At 24.5% G+C, this 15,911-nt stretch overlaps 1 protein-coding gene across 2 annotated transcripts in view; it reads right to left on the reverse strand.

Moving 5' to 3' along the window:
* LOC129611686 (uridine phosphorylase 1-like) overlaps positions 1–15,847 on the reverse strand; it is a 65,117-nt gene extending 49,270 nt beyond the window's left edge. The window contains exon 1 of one of the 2 annotated variants that reach the window (XM_055524953.1): positions 15,706–15,847. The gene's annotated coding sequence lies outside the window, so the exon portion shown is untranslated. Of the gene's footprint in view, positions 1–10,099; positions 10,115–15,705 lie in introns of those variants that run through there. The other variant, XM_055524954.1, reaches the window with a different exon arrangement.
* Between the last annotated feature and the right edge of the window lie 64 nt (positions 15,848–15,911).

Here is a 15,911-nt window from a genome sequence, read left to right on the forward strand (position 1 = left end):
AATTAAAATTTATTTTATATCAATGTTACCCAATATAATTAATAGGCAGCCAGCTATCAATTAAATCTCTACGCACTTTATTTATTATAATGGGCATCATAAATAATAAAAAACTGATTAATAAATTCCTTTCAAGTATAATATTATTATCTATATCATAAAATGAAAACCTAACCAAAATATTCTAATTTTTCATAAGAAACATTCATCTAAAATTCAAAGGAAAATTTCAAAACATTGTTATCATTTAAAATGGCAAAAAAAAATTCAAGATCATGTTCTTTACTATCTTAAAATCTCAAAAAAATATTCATGAAATATGAAAATAAAATAATATTTTCTCCCCAAATTTAACAAGAATATTTTGTAAATATGTACATAAAATGAATTTATTGTAGAAATTCGGAAACGTAACCATTATAGAAAATAATTTTCAATAGAATTTTTTTTGAAAGAAAATTTTTCCAAATTACAATTTTTAAATGAAAATCATGACCATCACAATTTCTTAAATTTTCTATTTTCATTTTTTCCTTTTTAAAATGAATTATAATTCTTTATGGAGTAATATACTATCATAGCAAAATATTCATAAACACAGGACCGGTTCTAATATATAAGCAATTGAAATTGCTTCTTCGGGCGTCATTATAAAATTATTCGGTATTAAGGGAACTTGTCCTGGAAATCATGTTAATGAAATTTATTTTTAATACATTTCGAAAATATTCTATAAAATAATTACACAACGAATTGTTACATAGTTTACAATATTCGGATTTAATTGTTGAAAAAATGTACGAAAAAAACGATCAGACACAAGCCAAGTGAAAAAAGTAAAAGTAATACAATTTGGTGTTTAAGATTTAATTTTATTCGATCGCCGCAAAACCTTAATAAATAATTTATAGAAGAATTTTTACTTTTTGCAAAATTTTATTTAAATTTTATTCAAATTGCGATATGCCAAGTTTTAGAACCATTCCCTAATTTCAGGCACTATAGTTCATCCACTCCTGTATTGTACTTTTATAATATCACATTACATACATATGAAAATAAATAATAGATAACCGTTCATATCTTCCTGTATTATGTCGTATATTTTGTTTAGTCTTGTCAAAAAGAATAATAGGATTCCTCAAAATGATAGAAATTTTGCTATAAATTAGGATCAACGATTTTCTCAACAAAAAAAAAAATTATACGCTTTTTTATTCTCTTGTACAGAAAGAGAAATGTACATATAATTTGTAAAAATAATTTTCTTGTTTTTTTTTGTTCATTTTTATTGTTGATATCTAATACTTGTATAAAATTTTGTGACTATAAAGCAAGACCAAAAAACTGTTCACAAGAATGTGATTAATTTTTAAAATGGAAAATAACAAAAAAAAAAAAACGTAAGAAATATGAGTACATGCGATACCTGTGCTGTACCTAAATGTATACTCATTTCTCTCCTCACTCTTTTGACACAGTATGGGTAACAAAAACGACTCCTATAATGAAAATGTTTTTAAAGATTTAAAATTGATATATAAAAGCAACATAAAAGTTTTCTCATTTATTAGAAATTTTTTCTACTTTTTCATTTGTTAATTTATTTATGTGGAGTACACGTGTATGTATACATATTGAAGACTCAAACCTGATTTGCGTCATTTTTATTTATTTTTAAATTAACCCCCAATGTCAATTTTTGGTTTTTTTTTACATATTCCGAATGTTTACTACTTGGGTAATAATTTTAATAATTTATGCTTATTACAACCTTAATCAATTTGTTAACATAATTTAATGGCAAAAACGAAAATTACATTGTAAAAAATAATGACCACCATCAGAATAATTTTTAGTGATAATTATGGTAGATTTTTCGAATTATTCCCTTGAGGAAATAGGAGGAAAATAAATTAAGTACCGAATTTGTAAAATAAAATTGTATTTCGATAGTAATAATTGGTTCGATTTAAAAGAAACAGCAAAATATTTATTTTAAATGGTTTTTAAATTTTTAAAGTTTCTAGTTTTTATTGCTGTACGAGTTTATTTGAAATATATAGGCTTTATTCTTTTCGGAAAATTTTAGAAAATTCGCTAAAACAATTTTCAGTATTTTTTATTGTACATACTTTTAAATGCAAAGAACGTTTTATGCCAGCAGTTTTTATGTCAAAAAATAATGAATTCCTAGTATACAAAACTCAAAATTTCTTTTTTTTGGTTTTTTTTTCATTAAAAATATGCTTATTACGTGTCGTCTATCAGTTCGTCAGTTTGTATGTCATGTTACAAGAGTTTTGCGCGCGCCCTTTGTGTTAGAATGCTGAAATTTCACCCACAAAATCGGTTTTGTAAGAAACTTATTCATGCAGCAAAATATTACTGTTACCTCCTCTAGGCCTTAGAAATTTTATTTTTTATTGTGATATGAAAATAATATCTTTGTTCTTCCATTAAAATACATGTACAGGCAAACGTCACTATAACTCCTCAATTCTGGCCATCTTTCAAACGAAACTGAAGTCTAAAAATTTCAGAACTTGTTTTTAGAAACTAATAAATGCTTTCTTTCGGTTAAATATTTTTTTTTAACTATCAAAAAAAGCAAAATTTCAATTCTTTAATATTTATTTGTTCACCTCCTAAATGTATGCAAATTAGATAAAATATATGATTATAAGAAATATAACGTAGGAAAACAAATAAAATATTTGTTATTATAAAAAATTTTGTGAAGGGAAATGTGCTCTTTTACAACTTTTTCGAGTTCTTTGTAGGTTTAAAACAAAACGGTACTATTCAAGCGGTACATAGGTTCAGATATCTGACAATATTTACCGATAGACGTGAATAAAATTTCAAAAAATCTTATACGTGATATTTCACTATTCAAGGTCATTGAAAAATTATTCTTTATACAATTTTGTTGTTGAATGATTTTTTTATCACACAGCTGACATCACACATAGTTATTCGAACCTATGATTTAGTAATGCTTCTTATTAATACGTATATACCCACGTAAATACTCACGTACATAATCATGTCGCTGTTTTTGATATACTCGTATTTTTCTCAATTTTATATCCTGATAATTTTTTTATAGAAATTTCATTGCATACATACATTATGTATACCTATAGTTATGCAAATTAATCATGTGCCTATAACTGGTATGTCACTTAAAATATAAATTAGTTAAGTAAATTTTAATTATCTCATAAATTTCAAAATTTTTCATGAAAAAAACTATATTTATTCATAATATTTTGCTTATATACATACTCGTATGTACATTGTATATATACATTATGTGGTATATATGTGGTACATATGTGGTAGAAAAAAGTATATTATTAAAAGCTTTTCAAGGTTATACTATAAAAATACACCATCCATTCCCAAATATTGTAACGATATTATAAACAGGACTTCTTCATTAAATTTTAATTAACAAGCTTTACACATACTTAAGTACTTATATGATATACGTATATTACGATGTACATATATTATATATTTTGTACACTAATGGGTCGAATTAATGTTGTACATACTTCAAACTTATTGAATTTTACGTATCATTTTAATATTTTTATATTTTTAGATCTGATTTTGTGATTAAATAAGCATGAATAAATCGTATTATATTGTGGTTAAGTGTAATGTAAATTATATGCATACTTATATATACATAACATAAATACCAAATGGTATACCAAAATCCTTTTAAAAGAATATGAACTTTATGTATTTACTTTGCATATATGTACATAAATATGAAATATAATGGAAAAATCAAACTGTGATATAAGAGAATTCTTAAGACTACTAATCTAGAATTACGATAAAAATTCTATTGTTTTCGGATTACAGTCAAAGCACTAAAGTGTATAAAACCACGAATAGCATGAGTTCCGAAATTTTGTTTGTATGACCTATAATACAATGCAATACAATGAAATCTGTTAACAATAGCCAAATTTAATTGAAGTATATGCAAAACAACTTCATTAGGACGCTTATTTAAATAATGTTCACTACTTATTATCAATTATCTAGAAATCAAGGTGGTATCAGATTTTCGTTTTGATAATATAGGAAATTCTGCAAGAATGTAAAAGTATAACTTAAATTAATCACAAAAGCAGGCTAATTCGCTTGAAAAAATAAGAAGTTCTAAATTTTGCAACACACGGACGGCTGTATAGTTGACTGCTATTGTGAATGATTTTTTAAATTTTAACCAAAAAAGGTAAATGGACAAAGGGGTTAACTAACATTTTGACGAAAATCGAGCTGCTCGGATAGAACATCATTAAATTTCATATATTTTCAACTGTGATTACTCTTATAGCTAGAAACTTAATAGAAAACGAGATTGACATAGTGCACATATAAGTGTTGTAGGTACGTCTCTCCGTTGAAATAAAATAACCTTTTCATTAATATTAACCCCCATTCTTTGTTATAAAACGTTATTGTACAAGAATAATCTTTCGTGTGCCAAAATATATTTTTCCTAATATAATCGATCTGTAATAATAAATCTCTTTTTTACAGGTGTTTGAAATTATCCATAATATTTCAATAATTTATTATAGAGAATTCTGGCAAAGTTCTCAGCAATTTTATTACTCTCTGTAGAGGAAAAATGATTTTTTTTTCCTTTGTGTAGCACAAAACACTCAAATATATTATCGTTTTTTTTTTATTTGTTATATTTTAGTTAAAATAATATAAAAATATTTTTCTTTTTGCCATTCCATTTTGTCTCGAAAAATAATACCAAAAAAAAATATGAAGGCAAAAATTTGTAGAGAAATCCTAAGGATATAACAGTGACTTGCTTTTTACTCAAAGTAAACATTACAAAAATTATAAGAATATTATTATTTTATTATATTTTAAGCAAGTAAAGTATTAGGGATTCTATATATGAGCATTAAAGTAAAATGAAAACATAAAATAAAAAATAAATAAAAATAATTCTTGGCAATCGTATAAGACAAAGTGGAAATTTAAAGTTTCAACAACGTTCCAATTTTGTTGTTGTTGTTCAAGAGTTGCTTTTGAAATATTTCAAATTTTTTTTTTTGGAATATTTGCCACGAATAAATCCAAGGTAGATACAAAAACAGGTTGTATTAGTTTTTAGTCACCTTCATATTTTTTATGTTATTGTTGAAGAATGTGAAATCAATAAGTTGAATAAATTTTTACGATATACTCGTATAACAGGCGCAACAATGAACTATCTTTTACTTTTATAGATGTTTTAATACTGCAACTCTCGAAGATAATATTAGGAATCTGACGAAATATGAGTTCTTGATGAGCAGCTTTTGATAAATGATTACCAGATTAAATAAAACCATTAAAATCACTATATTTTTTAAAGTTTTATTAACCGCTTCCAAAGATCAATGTATACCAAACAACTGATTGATTAACTTTTCTTCGACACAATCCTATAAAGAACTCTATTTCGAAGCCCTTTTCTTTAGGCTAAATATTCCTTAACAAAATAAAAAATTACACTCCCTTTTTTTTTGTTATATAAATAGAAGATTTTTAAAATCAAGCACCAAGTCATATCGTAACACAAACTTAATAAGTAGTAATGCTTTACATTAAGTTCGTATAAGACCTATATGTATGTGTTATACATGTAGACTTTATTGGTACTATATTGAAACTCTGACAACCTGGTATATAGTACATTATATATTATCTATAGATAATTATTATACACTCAAGTTACAAATCCTTTTACAAAATTTAATTTCTTAACATTCTTTAAAAATAATCTCTTAAAACAAACTTGTGGCATGCAGCATATATATATTTTTCTATTGTATATAAAATTATTGATTGAATTTTTTCTAATGTGCAACATTAATTTATTTTGTATAATTAAATAACTTTAATAGGAAAAATATAACAAATTATAACAACACCAAAACCGAATGAATATTAATTTTTTTTAGAAAATTACCATTTTAATTATAACCATTTAATGTAGAATCTTTCAGAGGCGGAACAGCAAGGAATTGAAATTTCTTTCTGGCTTCGACAGTTTTTGTGGGATAAACAGATTTTGATAAATCAAAAGTAAAAAAATTAATTTTTCGACCTCCACAGTATTTATAACTTTCTCCGTCAGTTAATAAGTCAGGAGAACAATGACAATTTCTTTTCAATTTCAAAATAATCTGACAAATTAGGTTTTTTCATATTTATCAAATGAAACTACAGCATCTTAAACCAAAAAAACAAAATCAACTAGAGCATAGTCAAGCTCAAAGTGTTCAGAAATGTTGAATTTGTTTTGAATATTTTAGAAATTTTTTTCAGATTTCGCGTTTGACAATTTTTACGTCTTTTCAATATGAAATATTTTAGAAGGAACTTTCACTTGCTGATTTTCTCGGTAATGACAAGTTTTCGCCTCTCAAATGTTCCGCCTTTCACAGGTTTTACTGTATATACATTTAATACATATACATAAGTATTATTAATGAAAATCAATATTAGGACAGATTTTAATATGCATTATAGGGCAGCCATAATGCATAGAAAAATACATAAATCAAAATACAATATAGACGTATAAGTCCCTAGGTAACAAACTGACAATAAAGAAGTCGCCTAATAGTACAATATTAAATATAGTTTGAAATTAATATGTGCACATACATATATACAAAATTTCTATATCAAAATAATGCGATTCTACATATTACTCGTATATGTGAGTCTACATATAATACATGGGTATTGAAGTAATAATAGTTACTTTCTAAGCACTACTGTTGTCTTTCGTGAGGACACATTCATTAATTATTTATATAACAAATAATACAAGTAATGTTGCAATTACTTTGTTTCCAAGAATATATTTTCTAATAATATAAAATGGAGAAATGTACATAATGTATGCCATTACCTTTATATAATTACACCATCAATATTACATACATATTATGTATATATAATTACAAACAAATATATAATACAAATGGTTAAATGTATATAATGGTTAATGGTGTAATAATTTATGCATTCAGAAAATTGTCTTGTTATTCTTCTGAATTAATTCTGAAAATAACATTAAAGTAATTTGAATTTGAATAACAATTTTAACAGACTGAATTAAATAAATATTTAAAATACATAATAAATTAATAAATATTGTTAAAAGGCTTTGTGTTTGTTAAAGTACAAATATTATGTATGGCATGTATACAGTAAATTCACAATCATATGAACTCGGAATATAATAAATGACAGAACTAACAATTGAATGAAATATTTGGTAAACTTTAAGAGAGAAATTGGAGTTTTAATTAAATTAATTTTTCAGAACACCGTGCAGCCGGTACATAGTATTTTCTTAAATGTGCATCACTATATATAATATGTCACTATTATGAAAGTATTTAACTATGTATAATATGTCAAAATATTTGTAATTTTTTGTGTGACTCAATTATTCATATGAGTAGCACATATTTGTGCCATATTAATATCACAAACATGTATGTATATTTATAATATAAATATTAAATATTTTTTATAATTTATAATAAATTCGGCCATTGATTTTTTTTTAAACTCAAAAAGTAATATAATAATAATCTTACACGCTTAACCATGACTATTCTCTTTTAATAGAAAAGGCCATTAAATCTCCATTACTATATGATTAAGTGCATATTTAAATATTCTAGTATGTATATTTTTAATATACATACCCTACTAATTTGAAAAAAAAAACATAAAGATTGAACTTCATTGTGTAGAATATGTCAAACGGATCTTATAATGAATAATAGAAAGTCGAGTCACAAATAAACAAACTTAGAAGAATCTGCAAACGTGTTATAAAACTATTTTCTCCGAATTTCTGAACAACTGGCTGAATTTTTCGAAAAAATGAGAAAAAATCAATTACAAAATTACATTTAGAGAAAATGTAGTATACTCACTCACTTACTTTCTTTTCACTTAATGAGTAAAAAAACGAAATCCAAAATGAGGCCTTTAACATAAACTTGACTGACTTAGTGGCAAAATTTAATTTTGTTTGACCGTTATAATCTACTTCTTACATCACATATAGAAAATTATACCATAGGAAATTATGTAAATTTAATCGTATACATACATAACTACATATTATGTAGGTATGTATAAGTTACAATTTAAACTTCAACATCTTATAATGTAAATGGTCGAAAAATTTGCAATATTTCTTTATTCTAAATTAAATATAGTAAAAGTTTGAATGCTATACGTAAAAGATCTCTTGTGTTAGATCTATAATACACAACATTTATTACATTTTATGCAAATACAAATTTATTAAGACAATAAGACTGCACCTTAAGACCTTTTGACCTTTGTATTTTTTAAGTTAATTTTAATATACTTATTGAAACTAAACGGTATACAACTGTTCTTTTAGTTAAAGTACTCGTAATGTTTAAAGTCCCTTTTATAAAGGGATAAAAATATAGAGACCTAACTGAAACCATAAGCTTTTAATTTCCTATTATAGAATCTGCTGACATACTTCCAAGAATAAACACGAATTAAATAATCAATATTACTGAAAAATTTATCTATATTCCAAATTAATTCCCATTTGGGAAAAATATATACTTATACATACATACATATATAAGAATGTAGGCGCACGTAAGACAGTGTAACTACAATATACAATTAACGTACCTACATGCTTGTAAGTTTTCCACTAAAAATGACGTGACCGCAAAAAAAAAACTTATTTTATTACTTATTTATTTTTTATGTATACAATATTAAAAAGTTTATTTATTATTAAAAACCACTTTATTCTACTTTCACCATCGAAATTTCAGAAATTAGTTAAAATGTCAGAAATAAATACTAAGTATAGAGGGTCACAAAAAAAAAATTAAGAAAACTTTTTTGTTTTTATATTTTTATATATTTTTTTTTTATATTGATTTAATGAAAGTTAAAAGAAAAAGTAATATAAACTGTGTAAAGCCTAATTACTTAAGGTCGAAGGTGTTCTTAAAATATGTATATCACTCATTTGCTGCAACAGTGACATAATTCAAAATATACGATTTCTTGGTCATTCATACAGAAATTTGAATTTAAAACATTTCTCTTTAATATGCAAAAACACCATTTCTCCTGCTTGAAAAATTGTTGCGTACAATAAAATATAAAATAAATATAGCGAGAAAAATATATTAAGTCCAGCACTTTAAAATTAAAGTTTTTTTCCAAATGTGTAAAACTTGAGTTAAATTGCAGCGTTACAGCAGACGAGCATGTATGTACTTATATTTTAATATTCTAACTTTGACCATATTATCTTTAAGGCACAAAACAATAATGGCCGTTAAGCACACACAATATGGCCGTTATGCTCATAAACTAACACAAAAAAAAATTCGGGATTCTAGAAAATTATTGTTAAATATTTTAAGGTTTTTTAATTCAAATTTTTGTAATAATACTGTTATACAACAATTTCAATGCGCGATTTTATAAAAATTTCACAAAATATAATTAAGAAGAAAATATACCTAACCAAAAATTTTTAATACTTTAAGAAGAAACACGTAAGTTCTTTTAGTTACAAAGAGTAAATGAGCATTTAATGACGCCAATACACAAAATAAAACTAAAAATTTATTTGAAAAATTTTTTAAAATTTACTTTAAAAAAATAAGAATGATTAATTATTTTTTACTTAAAAACTCAATTCGCGTTCCTCACTGTCAGCCAAGTTCACTAACATTAAATTCAAAATTTTAATTAAAATTTTGAGTAAAAAGTTCATTGGCTCAATTTCACTCACTTAATCATTCACATTTTACTCATATAATACAACATTATAATCATTCCTTGTATAACAAATAAAATTGGTAATAAAAACAAAATAAATTCTTGCAGTACTTATGAATATTCTTTTTGACACCAGTACAGGGGTTCTATTCACTATTTTGTAAAATTAATTTTAAATCACAAAAGCAAATCAATTCTTTATTAATTTAAATTTAAAAACTTTTAATAAATAATTACTTACTCGACAACACTTATTATAACAAAATTTAATTTTAAAAAATAAAATTTTTTTCCGGTCTCACTTTGAATGTTTTTATAAAATTTATCATGAACTTGACTATTTGCAAAATGATTTGCAAGGTAACTGGGTTAATATTTTCGATTAAAATAAAAACAAATAAGATTCACGAGCTTTACAATTACAACACAAAAAATGTACAACACTGCTATGACAATTTGTATGTATAATTTGCTAACTCACATTGACGTAGTTTTATGGATAGTTTCGAAGGTTAGAAAAACAAATAAAATAAAAGTTTTATAACAATTAGCAACAAGAAAAGAAAAAAGGAAAGTTTTTTTTTTCTTTAAACCCTTTTGTAATTCGCATGTAATATTATAGCGAATATAGTGGCGATGATTAATGAAGTACTGAAGTGTTTAGATTATATTTTATAACTTAAAAGTTTAAAGTATACTTTTAAATTCAGTTTATAATCGTATGATATTTAGTATAACAGTTTCGCATGGTTGGAGTTTTAAAATGATTTTTTTTAACAGTTTTTCAACAGTTTTTTTTTGTAAAATTATAGAGATAAAATGTTTTTGCTTTGTTTTATTTTTAGCACATTTCCAAAAAAAATTTTGAAAAAAAATGCTTATTAATTTCTCTTTGTCGCCAGTCCATCTGTCCGTGGACCGGTTTACAATACTTCTTCACTATTTAAGATAGGCAGTTGAATTTTAACATATTAATAGATTTTTACTAGAAACTTAAAGTTCGAAACATGCCATATTTTGACTATTTATTGTAATGAAAGTAATAACATTGTAACGTTAATTAATAACATTGTTGAGCAAATTGTTAGCAGTGCTTTTCTTTTAAAGCCTAAATTGTAAAATATACAAGTGTAAAATTTTAGAAGCTTATAAAATTTATTTCAACTTACAAGTCAAGTAATCTCCCTCTCAAGTAATTGCTCCACGAAATTAATAAAATTTGAATTTTCGGTATATTAACTCACGCAATTAGCGCCATTTTACCTGGCGCTCCTTTCAATTTTCTTGTTTTGCCCATCCTAAATGTATGCAATCATTTGAAATAATTTTGTTCATGAATGAAAGTAAATGTAAGAGACTATTTTTATAAGCAGTACTTTATGTTGTTTAAGGGAAAAGTGTTGTTTTACAAATCATTGGTTTAACCCAACTTTATTTATTTCATTTAATAATTAAGCAGTGTCGGCAAATCGTAATTCCATTTGTAATACTTGTAATACTTGTTTATGCATACAAACAGCAACAAAATTATTTTTAACAAAAATGATGTATTTTTCTAAACTTGTTGTTACAAATAATAGATTGAATTTTTCTAAATAAATTAATTTTGTACGTGAAAACGAAATTCTTCCAAAAAAGATATCAAACTCAATTACGATATTATGTTGACAAACAAATGAGAACAACATCTTTTCTCAGATCTATATGAAATCATTTGACCAGATTTAGAGTTTCAAGAATTTTCAATTGCTGGATTCGGAGTTTGAGTGGACTGAATTTAGTTTCTGACACTCTGTAAAGTTATTTATGTTCTGAGTTAATAGATTCAAGTCTGCTTGAAAATAAATATGTAAGCTTGTCGTGTTATATTCGTTGCATGTTTGATTTATAGGCGACCTAATAAAGATAAAGACCTTTTTGATTAATTTCTTAAAATTATTATTTATTTATTACTGGTTCCTACATAAAAAGGGCTCAATTTTGGGCGAACTTACTATAAAACTATAATTACTTAATATATAAAGACATCCAATAATAGACTGGTTCAACTTTTACATTCTACATATTTTTATACATACATAAAGCTCATATTTCACATATTTTTTTTAAGATCATTAACACCGCATGCTTGAAAGAATTATTTAATAACTATGTTGTCAAATTTTTACTAATTATATTGTTTTTTATATACATACATAATCAAATTTAAATAATATATGTACATACATATACACATACGTATAGAATAAAGAATTGTTACATAAATTTGACTTAGTATTAGAATTTCGTATAATATTTCAATGAGTAATCAAAGTTAATTTCTACAAACTGAAATTATCGCAAATTATTTGTTTTTAAAGGCAGGGCTATATTTAATTTTTTTTTATGTTCGCCAATAAAGTTTTATGTTAATAATCATAAGTATGATAAATAAAAAATTTTGACAGATAATATATCAAATTTTCGATATTATCTATAATAAATATAAAATTGTTAAACTATGGAGAACAAAATAATTATCATTTTAATTTATGATAAATAATTTTTTTGCATAATTAATTTGATTTATCAACAAAAATTTCTATACCCTCTTGTTTTTTTTTTTTTAATAATGGACGCAGATATTTTAGCTAAAGCTTTCATCCGTAATAACAACTTAAATATTGGGAAAGCAGCTGCCAAATATGGATTACGGCCAACAACCATACTCGATCGATTAAAGGGTAAAAGGTTAATTAGAGAAAAACCAAAATTGGTCCAAATCCATATTCAACACCTGACAAGGAAGCTTTTAAAAACAGACGACCTCCTAAATACTGTACAAAAACTAATTCAAGGCAGTGAAAGAAAAACACCTATTAAAAATGATCGCCCAGGAAAATCATGGATATTAACAATCAGAGAAGCTGAAACCAAAGGTAGTAGTCACTGAGAAGAACATAATAAAATGGTTTAACAATTTGAAAGGCTTCTTAAAAAGTATAAACCAAGAATAAAAATGATATAAACAACCCTTCAAAACTAAATGGTAATGAAACTAGCTTAGAGGCAAAAACATTGTCAAAAAAGAGGGTGAGGGCTGGTCACCTACCGCAAATTCACCTGAAGCATAACAGGAAATTAATGACATAAAATAAAAGCAGAAAAAAGCTAAAGCAGTTAAAAAACGCAAAGAAAGAATAAAAAAAAGCAAAACCAAAAGTTTCTTTAAAATTAAAACGAAAACCTGCTAAAAACAAGGAACGCTGCCAAAATTGTTATAGAAGGGCTATTTGGATTGACATTGAGGATGACGAGTTAAACAATATTAGTTGTTATAACCATAATGGATGGTTTCATCTTAAATGCACATCGGCGGCTGCAGTTGAATATGAAATGGCATCTATAAGAAAGACAATATTTACAAGTTTTGCTGTGATAATAATTAGTTTTAAGACTACATTTATTTTTAAACAATTTTTATTAGAACTACATATTTTTTTTGGATTATACGGTGAAATATCATGGAAAAGACCTGTACCTATTTGCATTTGCAAAAAGTTTTTTCATTATAAATTTGTTTAACAGATCTAGATAATAAAACTTATATTAAAATAAAACCTACTTCGTTAATTTTATAATAGAAAAGCACGTAATATTTCAAGGAAATTTGTGTGTCGGGATACTAGAATAAAAGTGTTCGGTAACTAAATTTTGGTGTTTGGATACAAGAAAATGTGATACTTTTTGAAAAAAACTTAATTATTTTTTATAAACATAATTTCAACAATTTTTTGTTGCATTTAATGCTATTAAGAATTTTTACCGCTTTTAGAAATTATTTAAATATTTGCTTTATCTCTCGTACTTAAAAAATAATATAAAGTTAAAGTTAGAAAACGTGTTAACGGTTCGGCCACTAGTGCTTTTACCTATTGCATATTTTTCCGCGTCGTTTTGCTATCAAAGTAGAAATTTCTTTTATCATTTCTTAAATTTCCATATAAAAATAATTCAGATTTTTTTTACCTTAGACTTAGCGAGAAAAATAAAATCGATTTAATTAATTAAAGTTAATGAAATCAAAAATAAAAAAGATTATATAATTTAATTAATTTTATTATACTCTCATCATTAACGTATATAATATTTAATTGAAGATAGAAATGATAATTAAATTTTCGTTGAATTTTTATTGCAAAATCTCCCACATGCCATTCAATAGACCAAAAACACCAAAAACAAATCATTTTTTCGCTTATTTAAATTAGTACTGACGTGCAAAAACATATGTATGTGTTTATTAATTTACACATACACATACAAGTAAGAATAAATAAATAATATGTTCAAGATTAAAATTTTTCATGTTATAGGAAAACATTATTATGCTTCCTTTTATATTAAATACCTTTAATTAAAATCCTCTTTTAACATTTTGATTCATTAACTAGCTCAGTTGTAAAAGTAATTGGTGCAACAGCACTATAAAATTAAAAGTTTTGCACTAGTTGAAGATATTTGAAAAATAAATTTGAAATTCCGAAATGCATGCCCGTGCATTTTATTTGATAATTTCAATTATTCAATATAATGTTCTTTGAATACTTAAAAAAGTATTACACACTCATTTTCCACTAATTTAATATTTCATAATAGAGAACTAAATTCCATTTAAGAATATCGAATCCTATAATATTTTTACTTTACTTTAAAATTTATATAAAAATTAATTAGCATATTATCTGCTTCGCAATCAGCTTGTATATCAATACACTATAAACATTATTTGCTTACATTAATACTAGAGTAATAGTATTTTTTAATAGCATTTGTAATCAATTAGGAAAGAAAAGATCAATAAAATTCTATAAAAAAATATAAGCATTAAAGCAATTCTATGTACGTATACTTGATGATCTATGGATATTCTTTGAATACAGGTTTCTGAAACTCTTCAGCAACACATAAATATATAAAAATTGAATCATCATTATGCCAAATTATATATGTGGTAGCTCTACAAATTGCATTTTGATCTAATATTTGTTAATGAAATTGAATGCTAACTCGGAACTCATGCAAAATAATAAAATATTTTTTATTAAACCTAGCATATTCTACTACCTATTACTGTAATCTTATCATCAAAGTTTTAATAAATCAGTCCATATGTAAATACATATATGAAGGTATTTGGGTATCTATTAAATAAATATCAATTTCAAAATAAGATTTTTGTAATTAAATATTGAAGCCCTTTATTAATTGGATATAATATTTTTTTCAAAATTCCACCCTTGATTTCTATTTACCAATTAGATTCTCAAACTTTTTCAGAAGGACAAATAAAATTTGAATTTTCCGAAATGATTCGGCAGCCTTAACTGAAAAAATTTAATTTTATGGCAAGGCAGTACAATATTTTACATTGTAATTACCTATAATCTTAAAATTTTAATTTCACTATGGTCTAAAAATTGCACTATTTGAGCAATAATTTTTACTAAATCTCACAATTGAAAAGTTTTGCAATGAACTTCAAAACTTAAAGTTCAATAACTAATTTAAAAAATATGCCTTTTACTATATTACACGATTACAAATTATTAGTGTTCACATTATCAAATTCCTTTACAAAAAAAAAAAAAAATATTTCATAAAATTATATAATCAAAAGAAATTTTAGAATCCTCATAGACTGTACATACATACATTTATATACATATGTATATAAATATATTTGTTTATCTTATATACATATATGTATGTATAGATATATAAACAGTACACAAATTTTAATCAACTAGCTATTACAAAATATACATAATATGTTTGTAAAAATATTTTTGGTTGTTAAAATTTTACCAGAAAAAAATCCTGAATTTCCTGAATGAAATTTTTTCCTGTTAGACTCAACTATTATTAATATTATATTTTGTTTTTTTTTTTTTTTCTTTTATTTAATTTCGTTTATAATGATGTTGAAACCAATAGCAACTGACTAAAATTCTGATTTGTTTTTCTTAGTTGCAGAAATGTCATAAATTTTTTAAAATTAAAATTTAATTGAT

The sequence above is a fragment of the Condylostylus longicornis genome, unplaced genomic scaffold, assembly GCF_029603195.1.
Source record: "Condylostylus longicornis isolate FDR11 unplaced genomic scaffold, ASM2960319v2 ptg000055l, whole genome shotgun sequence".
NCBI lineage: Eukaryota > Metazoa > Arthropoda > Insecta > Diptera > Dolichopodidae > Condylostylus > Condylostylus longicornis.